The sequence below is a fragment of the Lissotriton helveticus genome, chromosome 1_1 (assembly GCF_964261635.1).
Source record: "Lissotriton helveticus chromosome 1_1, aLisHel1.1, whole genome shotgun sequence".
Taxonomy (NCBI): domain Eukaryota; kingdom Metazoa; phylum Chordata; class Amphibia; order Caudata; family Salamandridae; genus Lissotriton; species Lissotriton helveticus.
The window spans coordinates 320104707-320123356 of record NC_136057.1 but is presented as its reverse complement, the minus strand read 5'-3'; positions in this window follow the sequence as shown (position 1 = coordinate 320123356).

The window sequence follows — 18650 nt, the reverse complement described above, 5'->3', positions numbered from 1 at the left end:
GCTGTTTCTCCCGACTGTACACACAAATCGGAAAAGTGTGCTACCCAGTCACTGGCTGAAATGTTGGTTACTATGATAGAGTGCCCCTCCCTTATACCAGAGGACATTAGGTTCCAAGGGCACAATTACCTTTTTGCTTGGCAATGGATAAGAGGCTCCCCCACCTTCCCCATTCCCACTCTTTTCTAGCTACTGTGAGAGCCTTTTTATGGGCACCCCTCGCTACCTGAATTAGGGCCCTGTCTTGCTTGCTTATGGCTTAAACTAAATTAGATTTCGCCACTCTGCATTGCTTGTTATACCAAGACAGAGGGCGTTTTCCCTCTACCGCTCAACATAGAACAAGCTTTTTAGTTTTTTAAAAGTCCCTTGGTAGATCTCAGCGATTCTCCTCAATGATATGCCAGGATCCCTGCATCCCATCAGCAGCCGCCCTATAAATCTTACTCATGGTGTTCTTTTAGTTCTCCACGCTACTCTATTTGACTCTGAGCTTATTGCTGGAGACACTCAATCTTCTATTCAGACGCTCTCCAATAATATCTATTGGACCTTTAACATTTAGTCTTAACTTGAGAGCCAGGGCAATGTGGTCACTTGTCTTAATGAGGTAAAACAACCAACCTCTCCAAATAGGGCCAAAGTTTGAGATCCAGCAAAAAATAGTCCTTTAAACTAATTGATTTGCTTTGATTAAAGGTGTGCCTCCCTGCCCTGTTAGAGTTGGATCTGCCATTGCAGGCTCACAGCCTCTGAGTGCATTGATTTTTATTGCAGCGGCTGTCCATTTCCTAACGGGCTCAATCTCCGAAACTGGGACAGACCATAGTTCATCCTCATCTGTCAAGACGGACGGGGTCGCTATGCTCAAGGGCTCAAATAGAAAATTACAATCGCCTCCCTACAACTTTCCTGGCACTAGTGGGCAGTAAGGCTAAGTGAGCATTTGATCACCCCAGGACAATAGGTTCATTATTGGGTGTGGTAGACCTGCAGTAAATATCATAAACAAGCATTTGCAATGCAATAGGTCTCGCATTTGTCAGAGTTAGAGCAATTGGCATTGTAAATGGTAATGTCTTTTATCTAACTGTTTTGGTTTGGAGTGTAGTGGATATGTGAACAGAGACACAACGGCTGCAACCCTGCCTAGAGGACTCAGAATGAGGAATTACCACTGGGACCAGAGAAGCCGGTAGCGCCAATGTGTAGAGGACTTAGAGTGAGGAATTATCACTGGGACAGAGAAGCAGCCAGCAGCACTGCCTGGAGGTCTTAGAATGAGGAATTACCACTGGGAACAGGGGCAGGGCCTAGAGGACTTGGAATGTGAAATTACCGACAGGACCACAGTAGCAGCTAGTAGCACTGAATGAGGAATTACCACTGTGACCTGAGACACAGCTGCAGAACTGCCTAGAAGACTTAAAATGAGGAATTACTGACAGGATCAGAGAAGCAGCTAGCAGCACTGCTTAGAGGACTAAGAATGATGAATTACCATCTGGACCAGAAAAGCAGCTGCAGCACTGTCTGGAGGACTTAGAATGAGGAATTACCTCTGGGACCAGAGAAGCAGCTTCAGCACTGGCTACAGGACTGAGAATGAGGAATTACCACTGGGAACAGACGCAGCTGTAGCACTGTCTAGAAGATTTAGAACAAGGAAGTACCACTGACACCAGAGATGCAGCTGCAGCACTATCTAGAGGAAATAGAATGATGAATTACCACTAAGACCACAGAAGCAGCTGCAACACTGTCTAGAGGACTAGAAATGAGGAATTACCACTGGGGAAAGAGGCACACCTGCAGCATCGCCTACTGGACTAATAATGAGGAATTACTGACAGGACCAGAGAAGCAGCTAGCAGCATTGTCTGGAGGACTTAGAATGAGCAATTACCACTGGAATTACCACAGAGAACAGGGACACAGCTGCAACACTGCCTAGATGACAGCATTATAATCATGGCCTAGTGTAGTTCTATAGTTTTAAGAATAGATTTTTTGTGTAAATTTGTATACCTGAAGAGATGTGACTGTTCCCTTGAAGCATATATTGGATCTAGCTAGAATCTAGCTATAGCACATTCATTAATGGAATCACAGAAACATACAGTGTAATTCAAAAGGTACACAAATATTTATTAAAATGACAAAGATAAAAACCAATTCACAATTGTAAATCATCTATTACAAGAAACAAGTAAAATTATTGGTCAACTAAAAAAACAGTTAGACAATTTCTTGTGACCTGCACAATGAAATGGACAGACAAAAGGTTGCAAAACATGAAAATTGTAAGATACAGTTGTACATTCAATACTCCAATTTGATCACTCCCTGGTCATGTAAACAAAAACTTGTATATCACCAAGGGAGGAGAAGATTTGAATTATACTGGGTTTTAGGCGTCGACGCGTTTCGGTGGTAATGCAGTATTTATCTTCCACCTTTTTCAAGACAACAAGTTCGGTGTCTGTCTTTTTACAGGGTCTTTGCCATTGTCCTATAATAAATATACATACAATTACTATTCTGTTTACATCATCAATCGATATAGGTACATTATTGGCAAATGAACTCCTTAAGAGTAGACCCAGGTCTCCACATTCTCTATTATACAGGAATAGTAATAAATCACATAGTGCATTCAACATTTCCTATATCATGTAACTGTGAACCTATATCCCTTTCTATATTTGCTTCCCCTTAAAAGATATGGAAGGCTCACTTGGGGGGGTTTTGTCCGGAGAATAGGTCTCACCCTTCTAGTTGGAAATGGGCATACACAACACTGCCTCGTGTATATTGAAGAACCATTGTTAGTGGTGACCTGGTCCTGTCCTTACAGATCCTGTTATTATCAAACAGAGGGCAGGTTGGGAACAAGTACTGTTATTAAAAACAATTGGCGTGAGGAAAATTAAAGGTCCTAACATTTGTATGTACCGGTTCATGATTGCATCACATTAAAAATTTGGGGTATGGTTACCTGGGCAATATGCCATACTTGTTTATTGGATAGCTAGGGGCCTTAGAACTGCCTTGTGGCTCGGAGCTAAAAAATTATCTAAACCTATTTTTAATCAAAACATTAAGTATTATGTATACCTGTAGTTAAATGTGTCGTAGTGGGAATGATATACACCACGATGCTGGGCAGTTGAAGTATTTCTCAAAGCTGCCGGAATTGTTCCATCTATTTAGGAGACATGTTGGAAATCTACATTAAATAATTGTTTGTCATCTAGTACCTGCTAATCTTAGTTAAGTCAATTTTCAAAACGTACCTTAGGAATGAGTAGATGTCGTGCAAAGTAAAATGAACTTATTATAGGTTCAATTAAAATGTCGGTTTGGTTGTTGTTTTTGCCGCCGTCAAGAGGGAATCATGAATAAGAGTTCCAAACGTCTGGGCGGTAACCTTGACTGGAGAAGTATACTCTCCTAGTGTGGTTAAACAGAAAGAGTTTCATTAGGAAGGCAATTATTTGGAACACGAGTTGATTGAGCCACAACCGTGGTCTCCTGTTTCAGAGACATAGGTTCAACTATTCTGAGGCGTAGCGTGCGAACTAAGCTGGAGGCGGGCTTACCTTTAACTGCGGATGAATCGCGCTGTCTCGGGGTGTCTGGTACGAGTGAAAATCACCGTCTGGCGGGAGAAATATAAATGTAGGGCAATGTGCCCTGATTGGTCGAGAAGCGTATGCGAGTCATCCAATGAGACCCGTATTATTCGGAGAGCGGATAATTTGCATAAAATGGCTTGTTCACGTTGTACCCCTATTGGTCACAGACATGTCCAATGTGGATGTATATTAGGTATTAGGTGTAGGTTTCCACTGTGGTCCTCACTCACCGTTTCTGTACTATTATCAGTGGCGGGAAACCTCGCCGGGGTAGGGTTTGTTTATGTTATCTTTTGTGACCGTTCTATAAGATCACGTGTGGGTGGATAATTATCCTCGACGCAAGGTCGTTATGTTTGAGGGTATTGGTGTTGGATTACGATTTACTGCACGTACGCTTTGAACATATACTCTCTGATTAATTTTATTTTCCTATTTATTCTTACATAATCAATTTTTGTCTTGTTATGAGGGAAATCTTCCGACCGCAATGACGTTTGTAATGAGAAAACTACGTGTTGCTTTTCAAATAGGAACTATGTGTGTATGAGAGACCATTGGGGTCGCCTCCTCTGGGATAAATATTCAAATGGTTCCTATGCCCAGGTGGCAGAGGTTTTCTCTACCTTGTGAGCATGGAAAATCTAATAAGTGATTCGCTGCCCGGACCAAATCTTCGGGAGAAGCTACATGTCGCTAAAAATGACTTTGCGAGATGTGACTTGTTTGGAGCTATAGTCGGGCAGTGCAACAAATTATTTATAGGCACTTGGCCCAATCTTCTCTAGTGTTTAGGCCCTTATCTATAGTATTGAGATGACAAAAGTACCATTGTTCTCGTATTTTTCTGCGTCTATCTATATCTCCTCCTCTTCTGTTGGTTCTGATCTTTTCCAATATAAACCACCTGATGTCGTTACAGGAGTGGTTCATTTTCCTGTAGTGCTCTGTTAGGGGTGCATTTGTTTTAGAGGTGCGTATTGCGGACTTGTGTTCGAGCACTCTGGTACGTAGTTCTCTTCCAGTTTCTCCCACGTAACCGAGGTCGCGTGGGCACATGAGAAGGTATACTACGTTTTGACTGCGACAGTTATTAAAGGTGGTTGGCTGGAGGTTTTTACCATTATACACTGTGCTACTGCCCGTGATACAGTGAGGGCAAATTGAACAGGTTCCACATTTGAAGTTGCCTGTTATTACTTGTCCTGTCAGAGTGAGTTGTTTCTCTTTCACAGCAGGGTAAGTGCGCACAAGACTATTTTTAATTGTCTTATTGCGGCGGAATGAGAATAGTGGTTTATCAAGCAGATTTTCGCTATTTTGATTTAGGATTTTCCAGTTTCTGTTTACGATATTCTTAATCTGATTGCTTAGATGCGAATATTGTGTGACAAAAACAATCCTATCCAGGGTGGAATTGTTTTTATTAGACTTTCTGTGTGGGTCTAATAAGCTGTCTCGATTATAATAGCGTGCACGTTTGAGTGCGTTTTTGATCAATTTCTTCGGGTAACCTCTATTTTCTAATTTTAGCTTGGTATTTTCCGCATGTTTATAGAAATCATCTAGACTGGTACAATTCCTGCGGAGTCTCAGGAATTCCCCAAATGGTACATTATCTTTTTGGGATTTAGGATGGTTGCTGGAATATAGAAGAAGGGTGTTTTTATCCGTGGGCTTAGTGAAAAGTTCCACTTTCAAGTTGCCCTCTTCTTCCTTGATAATAATATCTAGGAAGTTTACTTGTTGGTTGCTTTGTTGTCCAGTGAATTTTAGGTTAGGGTCTCCCATATTTAGCCACTCTAGGAAGTTTGAGAGATCCCCGCTGGCACCGTAGATCTCTGATATTTTTTTCATAGTGACTAGTGTTGAAGACTACCACTCCACCCCCCTTATCTGCTGGCTTAATAGTAAGCTCGTCGCAGCTTTGTAGTTTGGCCAGGGCTGTTCTTTGTTCTTGGGTTTAAGTTGTTATTAGGCTTGTTAATATCTTTTCTGTTATATAATTCTTTAATTTCCATTTCCACAATGTGTTCAAATATTTCTACCTTTTTATCCAGTTGGTTAAGGTTGGGCAAAAATGTAGACTTAGGTTTGAATCCTGTGACACTAGCTATGGGAGTGTAGTTTCTATCTTCAAAGAATTGGTTAAGTCTTATTTTTCTAAAAAAGTTTTTTAAATCACTTTCTAAATTAAAGAGTGGATAGAAGTTTGTTGGTGCAAAACTAAATCCTTTTTGTAAGACTTCCTCCTCTATATTGGTTAAAATCCTGCTCGAGAGATTGACTATCGGAAGTTCTTTTACCTCCAGTACTGTTTGCTCCTTGTGGCTATGTATTCTTTTGTACTGTTCTGAGGTTGATGGTTGCGGGGGGGATCCTGACGATTGAAATTTCTGTGGTTCCTCTGGCCCCGGAATGGGCGTCTTCCTAAAAAAGGCTCCCTATCAAAGTTACGGCCAGGTCTATTATCCTGTGCTCTCTCTGATTCTTCCTCGCTCCCTGATCCAGATGTTTCGGAGAATGTGATTCTCCTATTGTCACTTCCCCTTGAATATACAGGTCTTTGTACATAAGGTCTCTCGTTACCTGTATCATTTTTGTTTGTGAAGTAGTCCTTATTGGTGTAGGGGTATACTGCTTCTGTTGAATATTTCTCTACGTCCTTCTTGAATTTTTTAAGTTTTTTGTTAGTTAAATACTCTCTATATCCCTCTACATCGTAATTGATTTCTTCTAATTTCTTTTTAGCGTCTTCAAGTGCTGGTGATTGTAATATCTGCGCTTCCAATTTGTCTATTTCTTTTTTCTCTATTTCTATGATTTCTTGCGCTGTTTCAATGATTAAAATAAGCCAATCTCGACTACATCGATTGGCTATCATAGTCCAGGTTTCTATGAATTTAGGACATTCCACAAATAGACCAGGTTCGTTTCGTACTTGCAAACCAATTGGAATGACTCCTTCTTTAAGGTAATCAATAAGAAATTCAGCGTGAAGTTCAGTTCTGATAAGTTTCTTTTTAGTATTTAGAATCTTCACTAATTGTTCATGGCTACTATTATTCAGAGTTTTGTTGCTCCCCCCTTTTGGATTAAGGTTCATGAGTCTGTTGTATTGGTCTTCTGAGAACCCAAAGGTTTTAAGTTTATCCATATTTTAGAAGTAGTTGTTATCAAGCAACTTACTGTGACTCTGGGAACCAGAGTAAATGAGACTACTGCCTCTCCAACCAGTTGGTTGTGCAAGTTATATAAAAGAAAGAGAGAGGAACCCCTTGGAATAAACAAGGGAAATAGGGTATTGCACCTGAAGAGATGTGACTGTTCCCTTGAAGCATATATTGGATCTAGCTAGAATCTAGCTATAGCACATTCATTAATGGAATCACAGAAACATACAGTGTAATTCAAAAGGTACACAAATATTTATTAAAATGACAAAGATAAAAACCAATTCACAATTGTAAATCATCTATTACAAGAAACAAGTAAAATTATTGGTCAACTAAAAAAACAGTTAGACAATTTCTTGTGACCTGCACAATGAAATGGACAGACAAAAGGTTGCAAAACATGAAAATTGTAAGATACAGTTGTACATTCAATACTCCAATTTGATCACTCCCTGGTCATGTAAACAAAAACTTGTATATCACCAAGGGAGGAGAAGATTTGAATTATACTGGGTTTTAGGCGTCGACGCGTTTCGGTGGTAATGCAGTATTTATCTTCCACCTTTTTCAAGACAACAAGTTCGGTGTCTGTCTTTTTACAGGGTCTTTGCCATTGTCCTATAATAAATATACATACAATTACTATTCTGTTTACATCATCAATCGATATAGGTAGGAAAAGATATTAACAAGCCTAATAACAACTTAACACAAGAACAAAGAACAGCCCTGGCCAAACTACAAAGCTGCGACGAGCTTACTATTAAGCCAGCAGATAAGGGGGGTGGAGTGGTAGTCTTCAACACTAGTCACTATGAAAAAAATATCAGAGATCTACTAGGTGTGGAGGAACATTACAAAAGAGCTAAATTCACAGATCTTAACACACTTAAACTGGAAGTAGCTGAACTTTTAAACAAAGGTAGAGAGGAAGGTCACATTAGTGACAATGAATATAAATTCCTCCTCAACAATCACCCAGTTATCCCAGCAATATACGGTCTCCCCAAGATCCATAAACATCTAGAAAACCCACCGATGAGACCTATCATCAGCAGCATTGGTTCTTTGTTAGAGCCCCTTAGTCGATACGTGGATTTTTTCCTCCAGCCTATTGTTAAGAAGCAGAGATCACCACCCATGCAATAACAACATTTGAAGGTAGAGGGTTCAATAAGGCGACCCAACTCCTAGTCGTCTTAGACATAGAAGCCCTCTACACTAACATACCCCAAAACGACACTATTGAAGTGATAGCCTCGATTTTAGAAAATGAAGATCTTAAGGGAGGGAATGATCAGTTCATAATGTCCTGTATCTATCTAATTCTAAAAAAGAACTTCTTTCTCTTTAAAGATGACTTGTACCTCCAAATTAAAGGGACCAGTATGGGGGCTACTTGTGCCCCCAGCCTGGCATGTTTATATGTCAGCAAGTTCGAAGACAAACATATATATAATGAGGTAGCCCCCTATTTTGAGAACATCACCTGCTGGCACCGTTACATAGATGACATTATTTTCATCTGGAACGGTGCCAGCGGGGATCTCTCAAACTTCCTAGAGTGGCTAAATATGGGAGACCCTAACCTAAAATTCACTGGACAACAAAGCAACCAACAAGTAAACTTCCTAGATATTATTATCAAGGAAGAAGAGGGCAACTTGAAAGTGGAACTTTTCACTAAGCCCACGGATAAAAACACCCTTCTTCTATATTCCAGCAACCATCCTAAATCCCAAAAAGATAATGTACCATTTGGGGAATTCCTGAGACTCCGCAGGAATTGTACCAGTCTAGATGATTTCTATAAACATGCGGAAAATACCAAGCTAAAATTAGAAAATAGAGGTTACCCGAAGAAATTGATCAAAAACGCACTCAAACGTGCACGCTATTATAATCGAGACAGCTTATTAGACCCACACAGAAAGTCTAATAAAAACAATTCCACCCTGGATAGGATTGTTTTTGTCACACAATATTCGCATCTAAGCAATCAGATTAAGAATATCGTAAACAGAAACTGGAAAATCCTAAATCAAAATAGCGAAAATCTGCTTGATAAACCACTATTCTCATTCCGCCGCAATAAGACAATTAAAAATAGTCTTGTGCGCACTTACCCTGCTGTGAAAGAGAAACAACTCACTCTGACAGGACAAGTAATAACAGGCAACTTCAAATGTGGAACCTGTTCAATTTGCCCTCACTGTATCACGGGCAGTAGCACAGTGTATAATGGTAAAAACCTCCAGCCAACCACCTTTAATAACTGTCGCAGTCAAAACGTAGTATACCTTCTCATGTGCCCATGCGACCTCGGTTACGTGGGAGAAACTGGAAGAGAACTACGTACCAGAGTGCTCGAACACAAGTCCGCAATACGCACCTCTAAAACAAATGCACCCCTAACAGAGCACTACAGGAAAATGAACCACTCCTGTAACGACATCAGGTGGTTTATATTGGAAAAGATCAGAACCAACAGAAGAGGAGGAGATATAGATAGACGCAGAAAAATACGAGAACAATGGTACTTTTGTCATCTCAATACTATAGATAAGGGCCTAAACACTAGAGAAGATTGGGCCAAGTGCCTATAAATAATTTGTTGCACTGCCCGACTATAGCTCCAAACAAGTCACATCTCGCAAAGTCATTTTTAGCGACATGTAGCTTCTCCCGAAGATTTGGTCCGGGCAGCGAATCACCTATTAGATTTTCCATGCTCACAAGGTAGAGAAAACCTCTGCCACCTGGGCATAGGAACCATTTGAATATTTATCCCAGAGGAGGCGACCCCAATGGTCTCTCATACACACATAGTTCCTATTTGAAAAGCAACACGTAGTTTTCTCATTACAAACGTCATTGCGGTCGGAAGATTTCCCTCATAACAAGACAAAAATTGATTATGTAAGAATAAATAGGAAAATAAAATTAATCAGAGAGTATATGTTCAAATCGTACGTGCAGTAAATCGTAATCCAACACCAATACCCTCAAACATAACGACCTTGCGTCGAGGATAATTATCCACCCACACGTGATCTTATAGAACGGTCACAAAAGATAACATAAACAAACCCTACCCCGGCGAGGTTTCCCGCCACTGATAATAGTACAGAAACGGTGAGTGAGGACCACAGTGGAAACCTACACCTAATACCTAATATACATCCACATTGGACATGTCTGTGACCAATAGGGGTACAACGTGAACAAGCCATTTTATGCAAATTATCCGCTCTCCGAATAATACGGGTCTCATTGGATGACTCGCATACGCTTCCCGACCAATCAGGGCACATTGCCCTACATTTATATTTCTCCCGCCAGACGGTGATTTTCACTCGTACCAGACACCCCGAGACAGCGCGATTCATCCGCAGTTAAAGGTAAGCCCGCCTCCAGCTTAGTTCGCACGCTACGCCTCAGAATAGTTGAACCTATGTCTCTGAAACAGGAGACCACGGTTGTGGCTCAATCAACTCGTGTTCCAAATAATTGCCTTCCTAATGAAACTCTTTCTGTTTAACCACACTAGGAGAGTATACTTCTCCAGTCAAGGTTACCGCCCAGACGTTTGGAACTCTTATTCATGATTCCCTCTTGACGGCGGCAAAAACAACAACCAAACCGACATTTTAATTGAACCTATAATAAGTTCATTTTACTTTGCACGACATCTACTCATTCCTAAGGTACGTTTTGAAAATTGACTTAACTAAGATTAGCAGGTACTAGATGACAAACAATTATTTAATGTAGATTTCCAACATGTCTCCTAAATAGATGGAACAATTCCGGCAGCTTTGAGAAATACTTCAACTGCCCAGCATCGTGGTGTATATCATTCCCACTACGACACATTTAACTACAGGTATACATAATACTTAATGTTTTGATTAAAAATAGGTTTAGATCATTTTTTAGCTCCGAGCCACAAGGCAGTTCTAAGGCCCCTAGCTATCCAATAAACAAGTATGGCATATTGCCCAGGTAACCATACCCCAAATTTTTAATGTGATGCAATCATGAACCGGTACATACAAATGTTAGGACCTTTAATTTTCCTCACGCCAATTGTTTTTAATAACAGTACTTGTTCCCAACCTGCCCTCTGTTTGATAATAACAGGATCTGTAAGGACAGGACCAGGTCACCACTAACAATGGTTCTTCAATATACACGAGGCAGTGTTGTGTATGCCCATTTCCAACTAGAAGGGTGAGACCTATTCTCCGGACAAAACCCCCCCAAGTGAGCCTTCCATATCTTTTAAGGGGAAGCAAATATAGAAAGGGATATAGGTTCACAGTTACATGATATAGGAAATGTTGAATGCACTATGTGATTTATTACTATTCCTGTATAATAGAGAATGTGGAGACCTGGGTCTACTCTTAAGGAGTTCATTTGCCAATAATGTACCTATATCGATTGATGATGTAAACAGAATAGTAATTGTATGTATATTTATTATAGGACAATGGCAAAGACCCTGTAAAAAGACAGACACCGAACTTGTTGTCTTGAAAAAGGTGGAAGATAAATACTGCATTACCACCGAAACGCGTCGACGCCTAAAACCCAGTATAATTCAAATCTTCTCCTCCCTTGGTGATATACAAGTTTTTGTTTACATGACCAGGGAGTGATCAAATTGGAGTATTGAATGTACAACTGTATCTTACAATTTTCATGTTTTGCAACCTTTTGTCTGTCCATTTCATTGTGCAGGTCACAAGAAATTGTCTAACTGTTTTTTTAGTTGACCAATAATTTTACTTGTTTCTTGTAATAGATGATTTACAATTGTGAATTGGTTTTTATCTTTGTCATTTTAATAAATATTTGTGTACCTTTTGAATTACACTGTATGTTTCTGTGATTCCATTAATGAATGTGCTATAGCTAGATTCTAGCTAGATCCAATATATGCTTCAAGGGAACAGTCACATCTCTTCAGGTGCAATACCCTATTTCCCTTGTTTATTCCAAGGGGTTCCTCTCTCTTTCTTTTATATAAATTTGTATACCAACATTTCTAAATATTTCCTATTGCATATTAATTTGTACTTGTTACTGCATGATGCAAAAATGATTGGTAATAATGCAGACCTGTTAAAAGGAGATTTTAGCTCTGAAAAGGCTAGATGTACTATTCTCTACAATATATGTATGTTTGTTCCTTCGTAGCACATAGACTGATGTTTTTACGTTAAAAAAAATATGAATTCATAAAAGGTTCTAAGTCATGCCAACTGTTTCTCTCTTGATATTAGAGAAAACAAAAAACAGTGAAGGCTCCTGCATCTTTCATTGCCCACAAATGCCATTAATAATGTAAGTGCTGATGGTATTTTTCTAAATGTATTATGTTCATACATCGTTTTTATACGAATCCCTTAGCAACTTGTTGGAGGAAAACAACACCTTCAAAAGCCAGCAGTTAATGCAAAATCTCTTGTGGAAAGGGGAATACAAAGCAAAAAGATGAGGAATCGAAGAGCAGTGTGAAATGAAAGAAAGGCGCACATTAGGGTGGTGAGGCAGCCTTGTTACTCATGTGTAATAGAGGAAGAAGCACATCCTCCCATTGTGGAAAACTCACCTGAATTGTGCTGCTCCTGTGTTTACTAAACTGGAAGAGCCTGCTCCCAGGCTTCTATGGCAGCCTCACAATGGAAATTCAGCCAGCCAGAAATAGCCCTATTTGTATTGAACCTCTGAAAATGATATAGCGTAAAGATAACCAGTATGGTATTTGCAGACTGCTAAGCCGAGTTTCAAGCATGCATGGCCTGAGATGAGAAACTCTAGACGTCACTGGGGTGCTCCGATACCGTGCCGAGATATTGCAAAATTGCGGTCCCAATAACCGGTGGTGATGAGGTGGTCAGCTGTGGGGAACATCATGCTGGTCTGGCGACTTTGCTGTTGGGTTTCCCGGTGCTCAGGGTAGCGTGGATCCGGTATAGTGACACACAAGCAGCTGGTGCTGAGACTGGTTGCGATGATGCCTCTGGTGGTAACCCTGCGGCTTAATGGTACAGCAAGCTTTGTGCACTGATGTGAAGCCTGGGATTGCAGGTCATCAGTTGACCCTCAGCGGTACTGGTATGCAGGTGACAATGCTGTCTCACTGCAGGGAAAGGTCCTGACCATGCAAGGCACTCAGGCAGAAGGGTGCAAGACCATAAACCACTGAGGACTGCAAGGGTGGTGTGGTCTGTCACATGCCGTGGTGCGATGTGGCCAGTCACGGCTCTGTACCGGGGTCGATGCTGCTTATTACGGCGCTGGGTAGTGTGACCGGCGTGGCTGGTAGTGGTTCCATGAGGGTGGTGAAGGAGCCAGTGGAAAAATGCTGGATGTTCCAAAAGGTTTGGAGTTAGTAGTGATCAAAGGGCAAACAGGGTCTGTCAGTGACCAGATCGATGCGTGACCAGGTTTAGGGTTAAAGCAATGGGCAAACCTGGCCGAACAAACCTTGCCGATCGGTTTTGCAGTGGCCAAGCTGCAGAGTGTCGTTTTTGGGGTCTGCAGCTTTATGGAGATATTGTGTTGCAGCAGCTGTTCTACTGTTGAAGGTCTCCGCTCATTGCAGGCACAAAGGGGTAGTCAGATTTATGCCCCAGCTGGCAGGGTTGATGGTTGCAGCTGGACCATCTAGCGCTGAGCGATGCCCTTGCAAGAGCCGCCAAAAACATCAGGCAGTGCTCAAGTAATGTACAGTGCTTATTAAACAAGCCCGTCAGAGGTCTGTGAACTCTGCTGCTTCCGTCTTGTCGTGTGCTAGCTGTGTGGTTATGAAGGCACTGTGGAAACGTACAGAGAAAAACAGCGAGTTAAGTAGCAAACCAGTGAGCCAACCTCTTCAATACCGGCGTGGTCTGCGGCTCGTGGTCTGTGGCACGCGCCCTTGCTCGCGAAAGTGAAAGCGTGCTGGAGACGCGCGTGTTCGCAGCGCGTGTCTCCTAAAGCGCGCGAGCAGCTATTGTCTCCTATGTGTTTGGCAAGCTTGTGCACCTCTCCTGTCCCACTTCGCTAGCTACCCGGTGACTATAAGTCTCGCTTACGCGTGCAGCGCATGCGCTGCTCGGCAGGCGAGACCTAAAAATATATAGCTACACAGTGAGGGGTTACCAGACAAACACAATAAATCAGGGGAATCCTAATTGACCTCTCTCAACAACCCTCCACCGTTGTCCTTACCCATGTTGTAAGTCCTCCTAAGAGTCTTCCGTTCCCTGAAAGTGATACAGCTTCAAACTGCTCAAAAAACTCACACCACTCAGGTTGGTCTAGTTTTAGTGCCAAGCCTGCAAAATTCCAAGAGATGAAGGTAGACTGTTTTCCTGTGACTACTCTTAAATCATCCCCCTCCATTTCGCTTTTGCATGGTTTGGCAGAGTGCCACATCTATTCTTGGTGAATTATTTGATTCAGGCTTGGGATTACTATCCCCCCATGGGACTGATGACACTTGATCTAATAATACTGACAGCTGAAGCAATGGGAAGGTGTTTTTCTTGGCCCAAATGCTGTTCTCCAAAGGCAGGGTGTACATGGTAGCAGCCTTCCCCTCCAAATAGTATATGATTAGATTTCTCAGAATTCCATTTGGGCTCAACCCTGCTGATTTTGTTCTTAGATGCAGCATTTTCCCTTCCAAAACCAGCCATTCCCCTAGGGGCACCTGGACTGCTCACTTTCACACCTGGTACAAGTGAGCTGCCTTGTGATCCTTACCCATTGAGCAAGAATCAATTAGTCCCCTTCCAGGCAGGTAAAATGATAGTGGGTCGGTATAGAGTAGAGATCCTCAACCCTCCTCTGGTTGTTATTCAGGGCATTGTGTATTCTATCAGAACAAATGTTGCCATTTGATTTTACGCAGAGCAGCTGTGGTGGGAGTGACAATGATGCAGTGTACTAACAAATGGCTGAAAGACTTGGCTTGTAAAAATAACCCAGGGGTAAGAGAGCTATTTGTGACTCTCCTACTGGCCTGTGCGCAGCACCAAAGAGCAATTTTCACACCACATTCGGGTTTTTAAAGTTGATAAGATTCCAATCCACGGACGCATGGTGTATCTCATTCTTCCCAGCATAGGGCAATTGTATTGCTGCAGTTCTGGTAGTTATCCCTTCTCTTTAAGCTGCTGTTCGGCTGTCTCTTAGCCAATGCTTAATTTGTAAAATCATGTCTATTGGGGCCCAACTTTATCTCAGAAGATAACTGAGTATTGGTAAATTCCAAGAATGTCTAGTCTGGATTGAACATAATGCCTCTCTAATGGATTACCCTACATTCCCTGCCCCTTTATCTCACTCTTGCAGGTTGTTTTTCATAACTGCTTTCTCCCTTTTTCACTCTTTTCCATCTCTGTTTTCCTCCTTCTTACCCCTTTTTCTCCCTTTCTTTCTGGGTGAAATTCTGATGATGGAAAAAATAAGCCCCAGTCTCCAAAACTGAGTGCCACTGGGCACCACCTGCAACCACTATCTCAAAGTAACCCCATGCGCGCGCACGTCGGCCAACGGCCATCGCGTGCACTACCTCGGTAGTGCTGCCAACGTCCTTTGGCCGATGCGGCACCGCCCACCTAATAGAACTCCAGCACCACGGCGGAATTTGCACCGTGATTAAGGAGTTAAGCACTGCCATACGCACCACAACTGGGAGTCCCTCACTTCTGTCTCGATGTGCTACAAAGCTGTTGTAAAAGCGTGCCTTCTGACGGCATGATTTCACGTCTTGCTTCACTCGATGGTCTTCACAGTATAGAGCGTCTGAGATAGTGAGAACGAGAGGACCTCAAACTCGCTAGTCCCAAATGTACCCTTCTCATCTAGGCATTGCCATACAAGTAACCACAGACAAACTCAATGTGCCCCAAAGGGCCTCATTAGAGGATTTCAGTGAGAGATAGAGCATCATAGGAGGTGTGCTCAGTAGCAGCCGGCGGTGTGAAAGGGATGTTCACAATCAAACAGCAGGTTTATCAAAGTAAGAAGTTATGTTGTTCGGTGTCTGCGAACTGCATAAAATTGTATTTAGATCAGAAGCACCGGTTAACAACGTTTTTCTTTACCAAAGACTTTAGGTAGCAATGGATGTCAAATCCATGGACAGGCTGCTTCCCTCAGAGTGGAACAAGTATTGACAAAGCCAATAGATCCGTCTTTTCTATAAGTGAAAGTGTTACTTCGTTGAGTGGCCAGAACCACAACTGAGAGTTACTGCCCAGATACTTGATTTGAGTTGATCAAGAAGTATAAAGCACAGCAAGTGCCCGAAGGCATCAAGGCACTATAATCACGGCAGTTCAATTCAGCCCAGAAGCAGCTAACAAGAGTTTACAAAGATTGTTAAGAGTCTCCCTATAAAGTGAACAACCAAGGCGTTTCTAAAGGTCCAATTCACTTTTAACTAAGTCAATGTGTGTGCAAGCGAGTTCCACAGTCTGGTTTGCAAAGAACGGGGCAATGTAACCAGATTCAGATGAGCTAAGCGTAGATTTCTTCCCGGAGTATAACAATGGTGCATCTCCCTGACTTCAACATAACTAGTTTGATGAAGAGACTTGTGTACTATACAGAGGGCCTTGAACATGATGAGCTCTTTTATGGGGGACAATTTCAGATCGCGTAGTCCCATGGAGACTGACGGCTGTTTGGGAGCATCAAGGCTGTCCCTAGCCAACGCATTCTAGACGACCTGTAATTTTGCCACAGTACTGCTATTAGGGTCCAGATAGAGCGCATTGCAGTAATCAATTCTGGACATAACTGTTGAGGCGGTCTTCCTTAGCCCCAGGGCCTTGATTCAGCAGTGCCAAGAAAACACACACCAGACTCATTTGCTGAGTGAGCCGGAAGGTCACGAGCGACCCCGGCCTGTTTATTTAATCCCTCTGAGCCGAATAGTACAAAGACTCTCTCTAAAACGATGTGCGAAGGAAGTAGATGCGATTACTTCCACTATTGGGTACTTGGAATATCTGTCTATTAGTACGGCAAAACACACAAAATGATGGACGGAATGTTGCACAATGGCAAAACATTCACCCCCAGTCACAGATCTCGGTTTAATCCATCGTTATTTTGCTCACCAAGCCACCCCAGTTCAGACATGGCCATATGCAAATCAGTCTTGACCCTGAGCCTGATGGGAACAGTCCAGCCCGAACTGCCAAGCCATGTCTGGACCGGAATCAAGCATCCTAGGACTGGTTTCTGGCTATCAGCCGTCTTCAGCCAGGATAGCTTGACTCCAGTGGCTTGGTGAGCAAGGGACCCACGTCTGGGCATACCCTTCCCACATAGGGTGAACAGCAAAACACACAAGATGATGGACGGAATGTTGCACAATGGCAAAACATTCACCCCCAGTCACAGATCTGGGTTTAATCCATCATCCATCACCACCCCTTTTTGTACCGCTTTGTTCGCCATAAGTTGGCAGGGTATGCTCAGACGTGAGTCCCTTGCACACTTGCCACTAGATTCAAGCAAGCCTGGCTGAAGACGGCTGAAATGCCAGAAACCGGTCCTAGGAAGCTTGTTTCCGGTCCAGGGAAGGCATGGCTTGGCAGTTCTGGCTGGATTGTTCCCATGAGGCACAGGGTCAGACTGATTTGCATATGGCCATGTCTGAACTGGGGTGGCAGAGTGGGCTAAAGAACGGTGATGGATTAAACCCAGATCTGTTGACCGGGTGTGAGTGTTTGATTGGTTCAGATGCTCCGTCCATCACCACCCCCTTTTGTAACGCTTTGTTCGCCATAAGTTGGCAGGGTATGCTCAGACGTGAGTCCCTTGCTCACTTTGCCACTGGATTCAAGCAAGCCTGGCTGAAGACGGCTGAAATACCAGAAACCGGTTCTAGGAAGCTTGTTTCCAGTCCAGGGAAGACATGGCTTGGCAGTTTGGGCTGGACTGTTCCCATGAGGCACAGGGTCAGACTGATTTGCATATGGCCAGGTCTGAACTGGGGTGGCAGAGTGGGCTAAAGAATGGTGATGGATTAGACCCAGATCTGTTAACTGGGTGTGAGTATTTTTGATTGGTTCAGATGCTTCGTCCATCACCACCCCCTTTTGTACCGCTTTATTAGTACGGCAGTCACTCTCCCATTAGGAAAACTCCCAAAGTCAAGGCTTACTTGCGACCACGATGCTGTGGCCGGTGCTTCGGTGATTACAGGAACTGGTGATTCATGGCTGCTGGTAAGCTAGCAAGGTCAACAGTTTCTTACCAGAGTGTCTACGGCTGCTTCTAAGTTCTAGCCCAGAGAACCATACTTTTTCTCATGCGTGATTTCCTTCACCCTGTCCCTTGGTGTTCTTCATGGGCAAGGGCTGTCACTCTATCTTGCAGGCTCACCGTATTCACAATTTGGGATCCTCTCAGGCCTCCTGCAGTGGCGCTTAGCTTGCTTGGCACTCTCCATATTTTCTCCAGGCGTTCTCTGTCCTGCCCATTCCACTTGCTGGTGTCATGCAGAAAATCATCCCAAGAAACTTTCTACAGGGAGTTGATTAATCTGTTTAGAACTGGGTCATCTATGGTGGCCGCTTTGATCTCTTCGATGGTGAAGGCGCGGGGACATGCCCATTGGGAAATCATATCAACAAACTCTTCTGTCATAAATCCGTGATCACCGTCTTCTTTCACCGGATCGGGTGGGTGTCGTGAGAGGAAGTCAGTGGGATTTTTCACCCAGGTCGGTATGCAAGTTCCATCTGGTAGTATTGTAATTGTTTTGCCCACTTTTCAATCCTCGGCGGGGGATGAGGAGCTGTACCCTTGAATGAGGGGA